We start from the raw sequence: 16,736 nt of genomic DNA on the forward strand, positions 1-16,736 counted from the left end.
AGTGGAGTTGTAATAGTCAGAATGCTTTTAGTTAAATGTAATGAAACTCAAACAAACTAAAGCAAAAACAAAATAAATTGGCTCATGTAACTGTAATCAAGCATAGCTGGAATTAGGTGCTCAAATATTGTATTCAGGACTCTCTCTCTCCCTCTAACTATTGGCTCTACTTCATTCCATGTTAGCTTTATTTCCTAAAAGGCAATTACCATATAATGAAAAAATCCCCAACAATCCGTATTTAATTTGTCTTCATACCTTACAACCTCAGAAGGTGAGAGATCTCTTATGACTTTAATTTCTCAAAAGAGACTATTTGCCCAGAATCCCCAGACAGGGAGGAGGTTTCTCGCCACATCAGTGGGTCTGTGGAAAGGATCCCTGTAGTCCCTTTTCCACTAAAAGAACAGCTGTTCAAGTCGTTAATGCTGCATAACAAATCACTAAATTTTAAGTGACTTAAAATAACATAAATGATCATTTTCTTATCTCATGTGGATGAGAAATTTGACACTGGCTCTATGGGCAGTTCTGGCTCAATATCTCTGAAGCATTTGCAGTGCTAGGTGACTGGAGCTGGAAGTGGGGTGGGGAGGTGGGGTTGAGGCCAGCAGGAGCAGATGGGTGCTGGCCAGGCATCGCTCTAAGTGTAGTTCCAGGGCTTCTCCAAGTGGTCTCTCCACATGCGATAATTTGTGCTTCTTCATGGCACGGTGGCCTCGGGGCAGTTGGACAGCTTCCATGGCAGCACAGGCCCCCAGCAAGAGTGTTCCAACCAGCAACTGGAAGATGCACCACCTTTTCTGACCGAGACCTGGAAATCATGGAACATCACTTCCACTGACCAATTCTATTGGTTAAACGTGAGACATAAGAGATTCAAGGGAAGGGGAATTAGATTCCACCTTTGATGAAGGAGGGGCAAGTTTCTACAAAACCATGTGGACTGAGAAATATTCTTATGACCATCTCTGGAGAATGCAATCTGCCACAGCAGCCCTTACAGAGCCCTGGCTGGATGTAAGAGCTTCAGTTCTGACGTGTATACCACACAGGCCCAGGTTATCAGGATATCATGCTACAAACGTTTCTCTAACTTCAAATTACCTTTGCTTTAAATGAAGTACCCACAGATGTCCATCTCTTTTTTTAAAGGTATGATTTAGTTTTGCTGTTGTTCTTGTATTTTATCCATTAGGTCCATGTGTTAGTAATGGGAGGAAAAACAGTGTTAGTCCAGTCCCCGTGCCCAAAACTAGATTTCAGTTCTGTTCCTAATCTCTGAAACTTCAGTCTCATTCAGCAAAAATCCCCACCAAATTTACATCAGGTTATTCTTTATTTTTTAACTTGAGAGAATAAAGCATATGAAACTCTTGGGTTTTCTTTTTAGTTCTCTTGTCAAAAGTGAATCCAGATATAAGGAGTAGATGAGTTTTGAGCAAAATAAACAAAATAGAGTCACACAAAAAATACGAGAAATTCTTGAAAGCAAGCAGAGAGAAAAGACATATAGCCTACAAATAAACAATAATTAGTCAGAAAGCAGTTATTTCTAAAGTAACAATGTAAACTAAAATACCGTGAATATTGCCAACATGCTGAGTGACAATAATTATCAAATTGCCAGGCAAACTTCCACATCCAACTAAAACATGTGATTGAAAATAAAAATGCGATTGAGGGTATGACCAAGATGGCAGAGTAGGAAGACCCTGAACTCACCTCCTCTGCAGGCACACCAAAATTACAACTTACAGAGCAACTATCTATGAGAACGACCAGAAAAGATTTTCCAAAACTGAAGACACAAAGAAGGAACCACAATGAGATGGGTAGTGGTGGCAGAGACACAGTTTAGTCAGGACCCACACCCCTGAGTGGATGACCCCAAAACAGGAGAAATATCACAATTGCAGAGGTTCTCCCCAAGAAGCAAGCAGCCCCAGCCTCATACTGGGCTCCCTGGCCAGGGGTCCTGCACCAGGAAGACAAACCCCCAAAACGTCTGGCTTTGAAAACTAGTAGGTCTTATGTTTGGGAGCCAGAGTACTATAAGATACACATGCCCATGCAAAACCTCACATGTTCTGAGTCCCGATTCAGAGGCAGTAATTTGAAAGAAGCCTGGGTCAGACCCACTTGCTGACCTTGGAGATCCTGCCAGAGGGGCAGGAGGCAACTGGGACTCCCCCTGGGGATGAAGACACTGGTTGCAGCCATATTGGGGAGTTCATTCTACCGCAATGATGCCAGCACTGGCGCATGCCATGTTGGAATCTTCCATCTAACCTATTAGTGCCAGAGACATACTCGCCCACCAGCAAACCAGCGCTAGCCTCGCACCCCTCTGGGGCATGCAGGCAGCCTCGTAGCAACATGGCCTCACCCGCCAGCAGGCCCTCAGTGGATGGCGGGAGGTTGGAGCCTGGATTTTCATTGTTGGAGTGGATGGTTACAGATAAGCAAGGAACGAGGTCTAGAATGATCCATGCAGTAATGGAGTCAGAGCCATCCACGTGCCAGTGTTCATTGCAGCTCTATTTACAACAGCCAGGACATGGAAGCAACCTAAGTGTCCATAAACAGATGAATGGATAAAGAAGATGTGGCACATATATACAATGGAATATTAGCCATAAAAAGAAACGAAATTGAGTTATTTGTAGTGAGGTGGATGGACCTAGAGACTGTCATACAGAGTGAAGTAAGTCAGAAAGAGAAAAACAAATACCGTATGCTAACACATATATATGGAATCTAAAAAAAAAAAATGGTCATGAAGAATCTAGGGGCAAGGTGGGAATAAAGACGCAGACCTACTAGAGAATGGACTTGAGGATATGGGGAGGGGGAAGGGTAAGCTGGGACAAAGTGGGAGAGTGGCATGGACATATATACACTACCAAACGTAAAATAGATAGCTAGTGGGAAGCAGCCGCATAGCACAGGGAGATCAGCTGGGTGCTTTGTGACCACCTAGAGGGGTGGGATAGGGAGGGTGGGAGGGAGGGAGATGCAAGAGGGAGGAGATGTATGTATACATCTAGCTGCTTCACTTTGTTATACAGAAGAAACTAACACCCCATTGTAAAGCAATTATACTCCAATAAAGATGTTTATATTTTTTTATTTTTTGCTTTATAACAAATTAAATCAGTTATACATATACATATGTTCCCATATCCCCTCCCTTTTGCGTCTCCCTCCCACCCAATAAAGATGTTTAAAAAAATGGAGTCAGAGACATCAATATAAACTTATGTTTAGCTTAATGTAGTTACAAATATTTATACATAGAAATATTTGCAGATATGTGTATATACATGGATTAATATTCACACGTATATTTGCTTGCTCTATCAGCCAAGAGGGCACAGAAGCAAAGATACCCCTGTAGCAACTAACACACTTAGTGCCCAGAACTTAGTTTCCCGTAGCATTCTCTACTAAAAGGGCTGGTTAGGGCTCCTTAGAGAAATGGCTAATTCTATGACTGGGACAGAAAATATACAAGATGAGCCTGGAGCATCTTATAGTGCCAGAAATTTCAAAAGTGCTAAAAACAAACAAACAAACAAAAACAAAACTACACTGGAATGTTTTTAGCAACAAAATTAAATAGCATGGGGTTATAACCCAAAGTATAGAATAAATATCTATGATATAAATAAATGATGAAATAGACATATAAATGGGGGGTGATATACAAATCTCCCATGCAGAAGAATTGCAAATAATTTATGTAGACACTCCACTCTCAGAGAGGTAGAACATAACCTCCCACTTAAGTGCGGGCTGCACATGGTGACTGCCTGCCATAGAGAACAGTATGGAAAAGGGGAAAAAGAGTAACTTGACAGTAGAGAAACTTGAAAACACTACCTTAGCCAAGTGATCAAGGCCAACATCAACAGTGATAAATAATGTTGAGGTTATGTTCCTTAGATGTGATGTGATGAGGATAACACTTCACCTCTGTGGTCCTCCCCCCAGAACACATAACTGCAGTCTAACCATGAGGGAAAAAATCAGACAATTCTCAATTGAGGGATATTCTACAAAATACCTGACTGGCACTCCTTAAAACTGTCCAGGTCATCAGAAACAACTAATGTCTGAGAAACTATTATCATAGCCAAGAGGAGCCTAAGGAGACATGACAACTAAATGGAATGTGGTGTCCTGGATGGGATCCTGGGACAGAAAAAGGACATTAGGTAAAAACAAAGAGATCTGAATAAAGTGTGGATTTTAGTTAATGATACTGTATCAGTATTGGTTCATTCATTGTAATGGACCTTAATTAATTATTAAGAAGTTAATAATAAGGGAATCAGTGCGGGAAACTATCTTCACATGTTTTCTGTAAACCTAACACGGTTCTACAATCAAAATTTTATTTTTAAAAATAAAGTGAATGCTACCCAAAGAGAAGGAATGCATGCACGCCTGAGCAGAGAGCAGGCGTGTAAATAGTAAAAGAGCTATACCAACAGGGAGGGTGAATGGTGGAGAGCTAGCACACATAAAGCAAAGGCACAGAATTGTCAGAAAGCTTAACGCTTTGTCACTCCAAATGTGACCTCTAACCAGCAACACTTTATCACGTGGAAACATTAGAAATGCAGAGTCTCAGGCCCTACCCCAACTTACTGAATAAGAATTTGCATTTTAACAAACTCTATAGGTGATTTATATGCACTTTAAAATTTAAAAGGCACCAGCTTAATGACTCTCAAATACAGATTGTCTGTTCATCTTGTCCTCCCCAAGCCCCACCTCTCCCCAGCAAAATTCTTTCACCTATAAAGCTCAATAATTCGGTTTTTATTTTTCTTTTTATCTTTTTAAATTTGTTATACGATTTTTAAAGGTTACTTTTCATTTACAGTTATTACAAATACTGGCTATTTCCCCCGTGTTGTACAATACATCCTTGATCTTACACCCAACAGTTTGTACCCCAGTTTTCAACCCCGATATTGCCCCTCCCTCTTCCCTCTCCCCATCGATAATCACTGGTTTGGTCTCTATATCTGTGAGTCTGCTTCTTTTTTGTTATATTCACTGGTTTATTGTCTTTTTTAGATTCCACATATAAGTGACCTCATACAGTTTAATAATTCAGTTTTTCTGATAGACATCCTTTACTACAAAAGTCGATGAACTTACCAAGAATTCTAATTGTGAAAATATTTCTAACAGAACAAATTACAATCTGGATCTCTGGACAAAGACAACACTTTTAGTCTTAATTTAAATTCTGTAGTAGTTAACTCTCCCTCAAACAACTTAGAGAGTTGGTATGGGGAGTTCTTTTGTTAAAAGATAATTGTTTATTGATCGGTTTGAAGTATTGATATATGTAAGCTTACTCCAGGAGAGAAAGAAAAAGGCTTTCTCTCTGCCCAGATGAAGGTGTGTTCACCTCTATCTACAGAGTGGAAAATCAGGCAAAGTAATTACAGGTGGAATAAGGACTGTAAGCTCCAGATTACTCTCAGGAAACATTTCTGAGTCTAAATGTACTTTTTAATTATCTCTTCCAATAGCACCATGCTAATTGGCTAATTTGGAAATGATATGAGACCCCATGTGCTTTAAAGAAAATCTGTTTGTTTATATATTTATTTGCACCTGAGACTGTCTTATTGCTGGCAGGACAAATGTTATTAAAACAGAATCACTTGCTTATTTTAACCAGATTTTTATTTTTTAACGAACATACATGAATTGGATTATCCCTAGGGTTTCAGGAGGAAGTACTGGCATTTTGAGTGATGGGAAATTGCCACTTAGCCAGGAAATAAATGAGCTTTAAAAAGATCCCATTATTTTTTACAAGGTTATTATTGTAAATGTTTCATAATAGAAGAAATGCCCTTCAAGTTTACCCTCATTGTTGGTTTATGATTGGGGTGTTAACCTCTAAGGAGTCCAGCTCTTCACATCAAGCCACAGTGAGTTTTCATAAGTGGTTATTACATAAAATAAAATTATCTTTTATTGGTCCCCATAATATTTCCAACAAGTTCCTCCATTTGTTAGCTATTTTGTGAGGAAAATTTATTGAGTTTATTAGTCTGGGCTAGGAAACAGTGGCTTTTTAAAGTTTGTATGTGTTGAACATATTTTACTATTAACAAGACCATCCTGAACTCTGTAGAAACATGATTTAGGTGAAAACGTGGTGATATATTTGGATATTTATTTATATTTCACATGAATATTTCACATTGCTGTACCTGTTTCACTAAGAGATGGAACTTCATGATCCAAACAGACTTCCCCTCTAGCTTACTATTGAAAATGTTCCTTTCCAGTCTAAGCACTGCCACTAAATAATGAAAGAAGAAACTGCTAGGATCACCCTGGATTTCAGAAAGTGCAGTGGTAAACAGTCTCCTCCCTCCAGCTTGACATTCTCCTTTTTTCTGAAAGTATTATTGAACGGGCTGCTGCTCTTCTGCATTGTGGGCTGAACCTCATCGCGAAGTTTAGAAATGTTAGGGTGCCCCCTACCGTTGCAAATGGGGAAGCACGGTTCTTCGCTGTTGCATTCGGGGAACAGGATTCTTCCAAAAAGAGTCTTAACCAAAGTTCACATAAGTGATGGTTAGTCACATGGAAGGAAGGGAAAGAGGGAGGAAGGGAAAGGGGAGGGAAGGAAGGAAGGAAGGAAGGAAGGAAGGAAGGAAGGAAAGAAAGAAGGGAGGGAGGGAGGGAGGGAGGGAGAAATAATAACCCTACCTACGGATAAATTTAAAATTTTGGAGCAGAGCTACTTTAATGTTCAGCCTGGTCTAGAGATCCATCCATGAAGGGGGCAGGAGGTTTGAATATTACACCACCAAAAATATATGTGTATGTGTACTTTGTAAAAATGATAGTGTGTAGCTTTCATCATATTTCAAAGAGATATGTAACCAGGGTCACTCTCTCTCTGCCACCTTCCCTGTCACCTTTTTTGGTAACGTCAACATCCCTGTAGGTGATCTCCTACTTAACACAAGACTTCCCATTTTTTGAACTCCTCTCCTTCAGTGATCTTGTTCTCCAACCGACTTCAGTCACTCACGCCCATTGTCACACCCAAACATTATTACCAACAACCCTACCATCTCCAGGATCTCACGTGCAAGCGTTCCACTCTCTGATCACCGTCTCCTATTTTTCTAGCTTCTTTTTTGTGATACTTCTCCACAATTCTTGACCCGCTGGAATGGTCCAATCCATTGACCCTGCCATTTTTCACTACCGTTTCACTTCTGAACTTCCTCTTTACCCATCTTAGTTTCCATGGTAATCACTAGAATCGTTTCCTAGCATGCACTCAGCTCCTATACCCCCCCCACCATCTTATTCACCAGGAGAAATTCCTACCCTCGCTGAATCCAGAGCTCCACTTACTCCACATCTGAAGTTCAGTGGTTGCATATGAAGAAATTAACTGAAGATAAACACAAAACCGAGTGATCAGTCTCACCTTGGATTTTTAATCTCCAAATTCAAGAAGGCTGGCAATTTCGGTAAATTATTGATAAACTGAACTTTATCACAGTTTGAAACTTCTGCTCTTTTTTAAATTTAAAAATATCTTCAAAGCACAAAGCTGAGGGACTTCCCTGGTGGTCCAGTGGTTAAGAATCCACCTTCCAATGCAGGGGACGTGTGTTCGATCCCTGGTCAGGGAACTAAGATCCCACATGACGTGGGGCAACTAAGCCCGCACACCACAACTACTGAGCCCACGTGCCCCCAATGAAGGGCCCACACACTGCAAAGAAAGATCCCACCTGCCACAACTAAGACCCGACGCAGCCAAAAATAAATAAATAAATATATATATTTTAAAAAGCACAAAGCTGATAAGAGACTTGCACCTGGAATACATGAAGAACTCTCAAAACTCAATAATAACAAGTCAATTCAAAAAAAAGGCAACGTATTGGAACAGACACTTTACCAAAGAAGTTACTGGCATGGCCAATGAGCCCATGAAGGATGCTCAATATCATTAGTTATCACAGAAATGCAAATTAAAACTACAATGTGCTATTACTGTGCACCTGTTAGGATGACTAAAATTTAAAAAGAAAAAACTGACAATACCAGGATGCACTAAAACCATCGTAAATTACTGGTGATAACACAAAATGATACAGCCATTTTGGAAAACGGATTTTCAGTTTCTCATAAAGTTAAACATATACTTAACATATAGCCCAGCAATCTTACCCATAAGTATTTCCCCAAGAGAAATGAAAACTTATCTTTACACAAAACCTATACATGAGTATCCATAGCAGCTTTATTCAGAATTGTCACAAACTGGAAACAACTCAAATGCCTTTAATTGGTAAATGGATAAATTGTAGTCTATCCATACAGTGGAAAACCACTCAGCAATAAAAAGAATGTACTACTGATTCACACAGTGATATAGATGGATCTCGAAAGCATTGGACTAAGTAAAAGAAGCCAGTCTCAAAAGGTTAACTACATACTCCACAATTCCCTTTATATGACAATTTGAAAAAGGCGAAACTATATGGACAGAAAACAGATCAGTTGTTGTAGGGAATGGAGTGGGGAGTGGGAGATGTTCTCTACAAAAGGAAATGAGAGAATTTTGGCAAGTGATAGGACAGTTCTCTATTTTGTTTGTGATGGTGGTTACACAACCTTCATGCATTTGTCAACACTCGTAGACTTACACCCTTAAAAAGAGTGGATTTTAATGTATGTAAATGATATTTCAAGAAACCTATTTAAAAATTGATGTAATTTATCACAACATCAAAAACAAAATATAGAAATAATCTGACAGAAGATGTACAATATCTTAACGTGGAAAACGAAAGAGCGTTTACTGAGATAAAGAAAAGCTAAGTAAATGCATGGATGTACCGTATTTATTGTTTGGAAGTCAAAACATTATCAAAATGTTAGTTCCCCCAATTGATCTTTAGAGTCAATACGGTCACAATAAAAATTCCAGCAGACTGTGTGTGTGTATGTGTGTGTGCGCATGCACATTTTTAAAAAAATAGAATGAGGAGGTGTGCTCAAAGCATAGAAAAGTGATAGACAATGAGAGGTATTAGGAGGAATTGTTATATCTGCCAAAATCAACAATAGACACCTAATTAAGAAAAATAAGAATCACGGGGATGAGGGCAAAGCCAAGAGGTCAACATAAAGATTATATGAATAGGTGGAGAAAAAAGGGGTACTTACAAGTGGATGGGATGAGCTATGACCTAAACTAGGCCTTTTGATAATATTTCCTGACCTAAAATAGTACAAGGTACTCCCCTGCCTAATGTCTCCATAACCATCAAAACCAGCTTACAAGCTGATAAGGAAGCCCTTGTTATTTCCATTTTGTAAATAAGAACACAACAGCTCTGTAAGTTTAGGGGTCTTTCCCAAAGTCATAGAGCAGTGAATGACAGATTTATTATTCATATCTAATGCTCCCAATTTTCTCCTCAGAAGGGGTCTGATTGATGAACTGTTAAGCTTTATAACATTGTGCAGTCTGACTTAGTGAAGCATGAGGGCCTGAAGACTGGGTCATACTGGGGACCATGATTTCTGCAAATGGGAATCAAGAAACCAGCACTCCGTATCTGATGAAATACAATTTAGGAAAAGGGACTCATTGTAGCAAAAGGCAGAAAAAAACCTAAGGATGAATTAGAAATCATGGAGGTATGAAACTTGATTGAGATTCCAGTTCTTCATACTTTATTATTAGAGCCAAAGGTAAGAAATTTAAATCACAAAATGCTCATATTATGCATGAAAACAAAATTTCTAGCATCATGTACCTTACAGCTTCCCGAGCACCCTGAACAGCCCTACAACTCTTTGATTCCAGGAGTCTGTGTGGGGCAACACAGCTGATTTCACAGTTGGGTTGCCTGCTTTCTACTGAGCCCTCGTCAGAAAGGACTGCAGCTTGTGGCAGCTCTGTCCACAGGTTAAAGGCTGCTTCTTCAGTGACAGCACGACATATGCAAATAACATCAAGCAAACAGCAGAGATGCTGGCCTCAACTACAGGTAAACTAGAAAGTTTCCAATTGCTCACATGTTAGAAAAGAACAATGTTTTTAAAGCCACAACGGGACCTTGGTGACACCACAAGCCATGGAGGTGCCCTCAGCTAGGCTTCTAGCAAGCCCACAGCAGCCAGCAGGCTTGTAACAGGCAGAGGTGGCCTCAGAGTGCAGCGTGCTTCAACTTGACTGTGCATTTCAGTTACAACACAAGGTGTGCTTGTGAGTGGCAGTGACCTCAGCTGATAGCACATTGCCAAGACCCAGTAAGAAGGAGCTAAGGCAAGGATTCAATTCTAGAAAAGTGTTTTCCATGTACGTAAACCTTTTAGACATTAGGAGATAAAACTTTTAAATGGTAAATTAATTCAGATGCCTTTTTGCTACAGAGCTTGGTAGTAGCTTTTAAACAGGGCTTACCCAGATAGGCATCACTAGGTCCATGGCCCCCAAGACACCTGCATCAGGGTGGGGAGCAAACCATCTGTCAGCTTCACTTGGATTCATGTGGCTTAAGGATCACCCCCCTACACATATCCTATGACTCTAGATGTTCTAATTCATTGGAGGAAAAAACTTTCACAGGAGGTAGTTTTCTGACTTGTAAGCAATTCCAAAGCAAGAAGCAATGGAAGAGCTCCTGGGTATAGGATTGAAGGAGCCCACTCACAAAGAAATATTTGTAACAGGCTGTGATGTAACACCTACACTCAACTCAGTCCCTAGAGGCTTGAAGCTTAAAGATACAAAAAAATGTTTCAAGTTAATGCAAACTAAAGAGACATGACAACTAAATGCAGCATGTGTTTGTAGACTGGATCCAACCTAGATCAAGAAAAAAAATTTTCAGTATAAAAATTATTGGAGAAATTTGAATACAGTCTGTGAATTAGATAATAATGCCCTGGTAATGACAATTTGCTGATTTTGAAATTTTCACTATGGTTGGGTTAATAGCATGTCCTCATTTTCAGGAAACACATACCAAAGTATTTAGAAGTAACATGTGCATGGGCACGGGTATGGATGGGTGGGTAGATGGATGGAAAGATGAAGGAAAGGATAGATGTGTCAACCTTTAAAACAAAAAGTTAAGTGATTTATCCAACAAAATCGTGTTTAGCTGGGAATAGCAGAGGAATTGCAGTTCTGGTCATTCAAACTATGGCGAACCATAGGCAAGTCTGGAGAACAAAAGAGAAGAGCATTAGTCTATAGAGGAAAGGAGAAAGTTGAAAGGGGCCGTTTTGAACAAAAGCTCATTGGAGGAGATTGAGAGGCGCCATGGCAACTTCTCATTGAGTTGCGGTGGTCCCTCATTGGCTGGGTTGTTGCTGGGCAAGGGGAAAAATCTTCCTTCTTCCTGTTGGGGTATGTGAAGCAAGCTTTTTCCTGCAGGGGTATGTGAAGTTAGCTGCAAAGAGCAGGCTGTGCATGAGAGCTTCCCCTTCACAGCTTCCTGACTCCTTTTGAATGAGGTTTTCCTTTATTCATTTTTACAGATGGGAGGATGGATGGAATTAAAGAAGACAGAGCTGGAAATTAGTTAAAGCAGCAAAAGACAGATTTTATCCAGGAATTATTGCAATAGGGGGAAAGGGACCTCAGTATAAAACTGGGCTCAGTTTTGAATGAAACAAGGAAAAGAAGAGATTTATAACCAAGGGAGGTCAGTGGATGGAAAGTTATTAAGAAGAGATATCAGGGTAGGGGGAATTCTTGCTAACCTGACTTAACAGGAGTTTTTGCCAAAAGCAGGCCAAGGAGTAGAAGGACGTGCTCTCACTCCCTCTTGTGAGAACACTAGAATCACAACTAGCTGCTGGACAATCATCAACAGGAAGACACTGGAACTCACCAAAAAAGATACCCCACATCCAAAGACAAAGGAGAAGCCACAATGAGATGGAAGGAGGGGTGCAATCAGTGTAAAATCAAATCCCATAACTGCTGGTGGGTGACTCACAGACTGGAGAACACTTATACCACAGAAGTCCACCCACTGGAGTGAAGGTTCTGAGCCCCACGTCAGGCTTCCCAACCTGGGGGTCCAGCAATGGGAGGAGGAATTCCTAGAGAATCAGACTTTGAACGCTAGTGGGATTGGATTGCAGGACTTCGACAGGACTGGGGGAAACAGAGACTCCACTCTTGGAGGGTAAACACAAAGTCGTTTGTGAATTGGGACCCAGAGGAAGGAGCAGTGACCCCAGGGGAGACTGAACCAGACCTACCTGCTAGTGTTGGAGGGTCTCCTGCAGAGATGGGGGGTGGTTATGGCTCACCGTGAGGATAAGGACACTGGAGGCAGATGTTCTGGGAAGTACTCCTTGGCGTGAGCCCTCCCAGAGTCTGTCATTAGCCCCAAGAAAGACCCCAGGTAGTCTCCAGTATCGGATTGCCTCAGGTCAAACAACCAACAGGGAGGGAACCCAGCCCCACCCATCAACAGTCAAGTGGATAAAAGTTTTACTAAGCTCTGCCCACCAGAGCAACAGTCAGCTCTACACACCACCAGTCCCTCCCATCAGGAAACTTCCACAAGCCTCTTAGATAGCCTCATCCACCAGAGGGCAGATGGCAGAATCAAGAAGAACTACAATCCTGCAGCCTGTGGAACAAAAACCACATTCACAGAAATATAGACAAGATGAAAAGGCAAAGGGCTATGTACGAGATGAAGGAACAAGATAAAACCCCAGAAAAACAACTAAATGAAGTGGAGATAGGCAACCTTCCAGAAGAAAAATTCAGAAGAATGATAGTGAAGATGATCCAGGACCTCGGAAAAACAATGGAGGCAAAGATCAAGAAGATGCAAGAAATGTTTAACAAAGACCTAGAAGAATTAAAGAACAAACAAACAGAGATGAACAACACAATAACTGAAATGAAAACTACACTAGAAAGAATCAATAGCAGAATAACTGAGGCAGAAGAACGGATAAGTGACCTGGAAGACAGAATGGTGGAAATCACTGCTGCAGAACAGAATAATGAAAATAAATTAAGACAGCCTAAGAGACCTCTAGGACAACATTAAATGCAACAACATTCGCATTATAGGGGTCGCAGAAGGAGGAGAGAGAGAAAGGACTAGAGAAACTATTTGAAGAGATTATAGTCGAAAACTTCCCTAACATGGGAAAGGAAATAGCCACCCAAAAGGAGGAAGCACAGTGAGTCCCATACAGGATAAACCCATGGAGAAACACGCCAAGACACATAGTAATCAAACTGGCAAAATTTAAAGACAAAGAAAAATTATTGAAAGCAGCAAGGGAAAAATGACAAATAACATACAAGGGAACTCCCATAAGGTTAACAGCTGATTTCTCAGCAGAAACTCTACAACCCAGAAGGGAGTGGCATGATATACTTAAAGTGGTGAAAAGGAAGAACCTACAACCGGGTTACTCTACCCAGCAAGGATCTCATTCAGATTCAATGGAGAAATCAAAAGCTTTACAGACAAGCAAAAGCTAAGATAATTCAGCACCACCAAACCAGCTCTACGACAAATGCTAAAGGAACTTCTCTAAGTGGGAAACACAAGAGAAGAAGAGGAGCTACAAAAACAAAAACAAAACAATTAAGAAAATGGTCATAGGAACATAAATATCGATAATTACCTTCAACGTGAATGGATTAAAGGCTCCAACCAAAAGACACCAGCTTGCTGAATGGATACAAAAACAAGACCCATACGTATGCTGTCTACAAGAGACCCACTTCAGACCTAGGGACACATACAGACTGCAAGTGAGGGGATGGAAAAAGATATTCCATGCAAATGGAAATCAAAAGAAAGCTGGAGTAGCAATACTCATATCAGATAAAATATACTTTAAAGAATGTTACAAGAGACAAGGAAGGACCCTACATAATGATCAAGGGATCAATCTAAGAAGAAGATATAACAATTATAAATATATATGCACCCAACATAGGAGCACCTCCATACATGAGGCAACTGCTAACAGCTAAAAAAGAGTAAATCAACAGTAACGCAGGAATAGTGGGGGACTTTAACACCTCACTTACACCAATGGACAGATCATCCAAAATGAAAATAAATAAGGAAACAGAAGCCTTAAACGACACATAGACCATATAGATTTAATTGATATTTATAGGACATTCCATCCAAAAACAGCAGATTACACTTTCTTCTCAAGTGTGCACAGAACATTCTCCAGGATAGACCACATCTTGGGTCACAAATCAAGCCTCAGTAAATTTAAGAAAATTGAAATCACATTAAGCATCTTTTCTGACCACAACACTATGAGATTAGAAATGAATTACAGGGAAAAGAACGTAAAAAACACAAACACATGGAGGCTAAACAATACATTACTAAATAACCGAGAGATCACCGAAGAAATCAAAGAGGAAATCAAAAAATACCTAGAGACAAATGACAATGAAAACATGATGATCGAAAACCTACGGGATGCAGCAAAAGCATTTCCAAGAGGGAAGGTTATAGCTCTACAAGCCTACCTCAAGAAACAAGAAAAATCTCAAATAAACAGTGTAACGTTACACCTAAAGGAACTATAAAGAGGAACAAACAAAACCCAAAGTTAGCAGAAGGAAAGAAATCATAAAGATCAGACCAGAAATAAATGAAATAGAAACAAAGAAAACAATAGCAAAGATCAATAAAACTAAAACCTGGTTCTTTGAGAAGATAAACAAAATTCATAAGCCATTAGCCAGACTCATCAAGAAAAACAGGGAGAGGATGCAAATCAAGACAATTAGAAATGAAAAAGGAGAAGTTACAACAGACATCGCAGAAATACAAAGCATCCTAAGAAACTACTACAAGCAACTCTGTGCCAACAAAATGGACAACCTGGAAGAAATGGCCAAATTCTTAGAAAGGTATAACATTCCAAGACTGAACCAGGAAGAAATAGAAAATTTGAACAGACCAATCACAAGTAATGAAATTGAAACTGTGATTAAAAATCTTCCAACAAACAGAAGTCCAGGACCAGATGGCTTCACAGGTGATTTCTCTCAAACATTTTGACAAGAGCTAACACCCTTCCTTCTCAAACTCTTCCAAAAAATTCCAGAGGAAGGAACACTCCCAAACTCATTCTATGAGATCACCATCACCCTGATACCAAAACCAGACAAAGATACTACAAAAAAGAAAATTACAGACCAATATCACTGATGAATATAGATGCAAAAATCCTCAACAAAATACTAGCAAACAGAATCCAACAACACATTAAAAGGGTCATAAACCATGATCAAGCGGGATTTATCCCAGCGATGCAAGGATTCTTTAATATATGCAAATCAATCAATGTGATACACCATATTAACAAATTGAAGAATAAAAACTATATGATCATCTCAATAGATGCAAAAAAAGCTTTTGACAAATTTCAACACCCATTTATGACAAAGACTCTCCACAAAGTGGGCATAGAGGGAACCTACCTCAGCATAATAAAGGCCATATACAACAAACCCACAGCAAGCATCATTCTCAATGGTGAAAAATTTAAAGCATTTCCTCTAAGATCAGGAAAAAGTCAAGGATATCCACTCTCACCACTATTATTCAACATAGTTTAGGAAGTCCTAGCCATGGCAATCAGAGAAGAAAAAGAAATAAAAGGAATACAAATTGGAAAAGAAGAATTAAGACTGTCACTGTTTGCAGATGACATGATACTATACATAGAGAATCCTAAAAATGCCACCAGAAAACTACTAGAGCTAATCAGTAAATTTGGTAAAGTTGCATGATACAAAATTAATGCACAGAAATCTCTTGCATTCCTATACACTAATGATGAGAAATCTGAAAGAGAAATTAAGGAAACACTCCCATTTACCATTGCAACAAAAAGAATAAAATACCTAGGAATAAACCTACCTAAGGAGACAAATGACCTGTATACAGAAAACTATAAGACACTGATGAAAGAAATTAAAGATGATACCAACAGATGGAGAGATATACCATGTTCTTGGATTGGAAGAATCAATATTGTGAAAATGACTACACTACCCAAAGCAATCTACAGATTCAATGCAATCACTATCAAATTACCAATGGCATTTTTTACGGAACTAGAACAAAAAATCTTAAAATTTGTATGGAGACACAAAAGACACAATAGAGAAAGCAGTCTTGAGGGAAAAAAACGGAGCTGGAGGAATCAGACTCCCTGACTTCAGACTATACTACAAAGCTACAGTAATCAAGACAATATGGTACTGGCACAAAAACAGAAACATAGATCAATGGAACAAAATAGAAAGCCCAGAGAAAAACCCACGCACCTATGGTCAACTAATCTGTGACAAAGGAGGCAAGGATATACAGTGGAGAAAAGACTGTCTCTTCAGTAATTGATGCTGGGAAAACTAGACATCTACATGTAAAAGGATGAAATTAGAACACTCCCTAACACTATACACAAAAATAAACTCAAAATGCATTCGAGACCTAAATTTAAGACCGGACACTATAAAACTCTTAGAGGAAAACATAGGAAGAACACTCTCTGACATAAATCACAGCAAGATCTTTTTTGATCCACCTCCTAGAGTAATGGAAATAAAAACAAAAATAAACAAATGGGACCTAATGAAACTTCAAAGCTTTTGCACAGCAAAGGAAACCATAAAC

Source organism: Mesoplodon bidens (genome assembly GCF_964165515.1).
Source record: "Mesoplodon bidens genome assembly, chromosome: 5".
Taxonomy (NCBI): Eukaryota; Metazoa; Chordata; class Mammalia; order Artiodactyla; family Ziphiidae; genus Mesoplodon; species Mesoplodon bidens.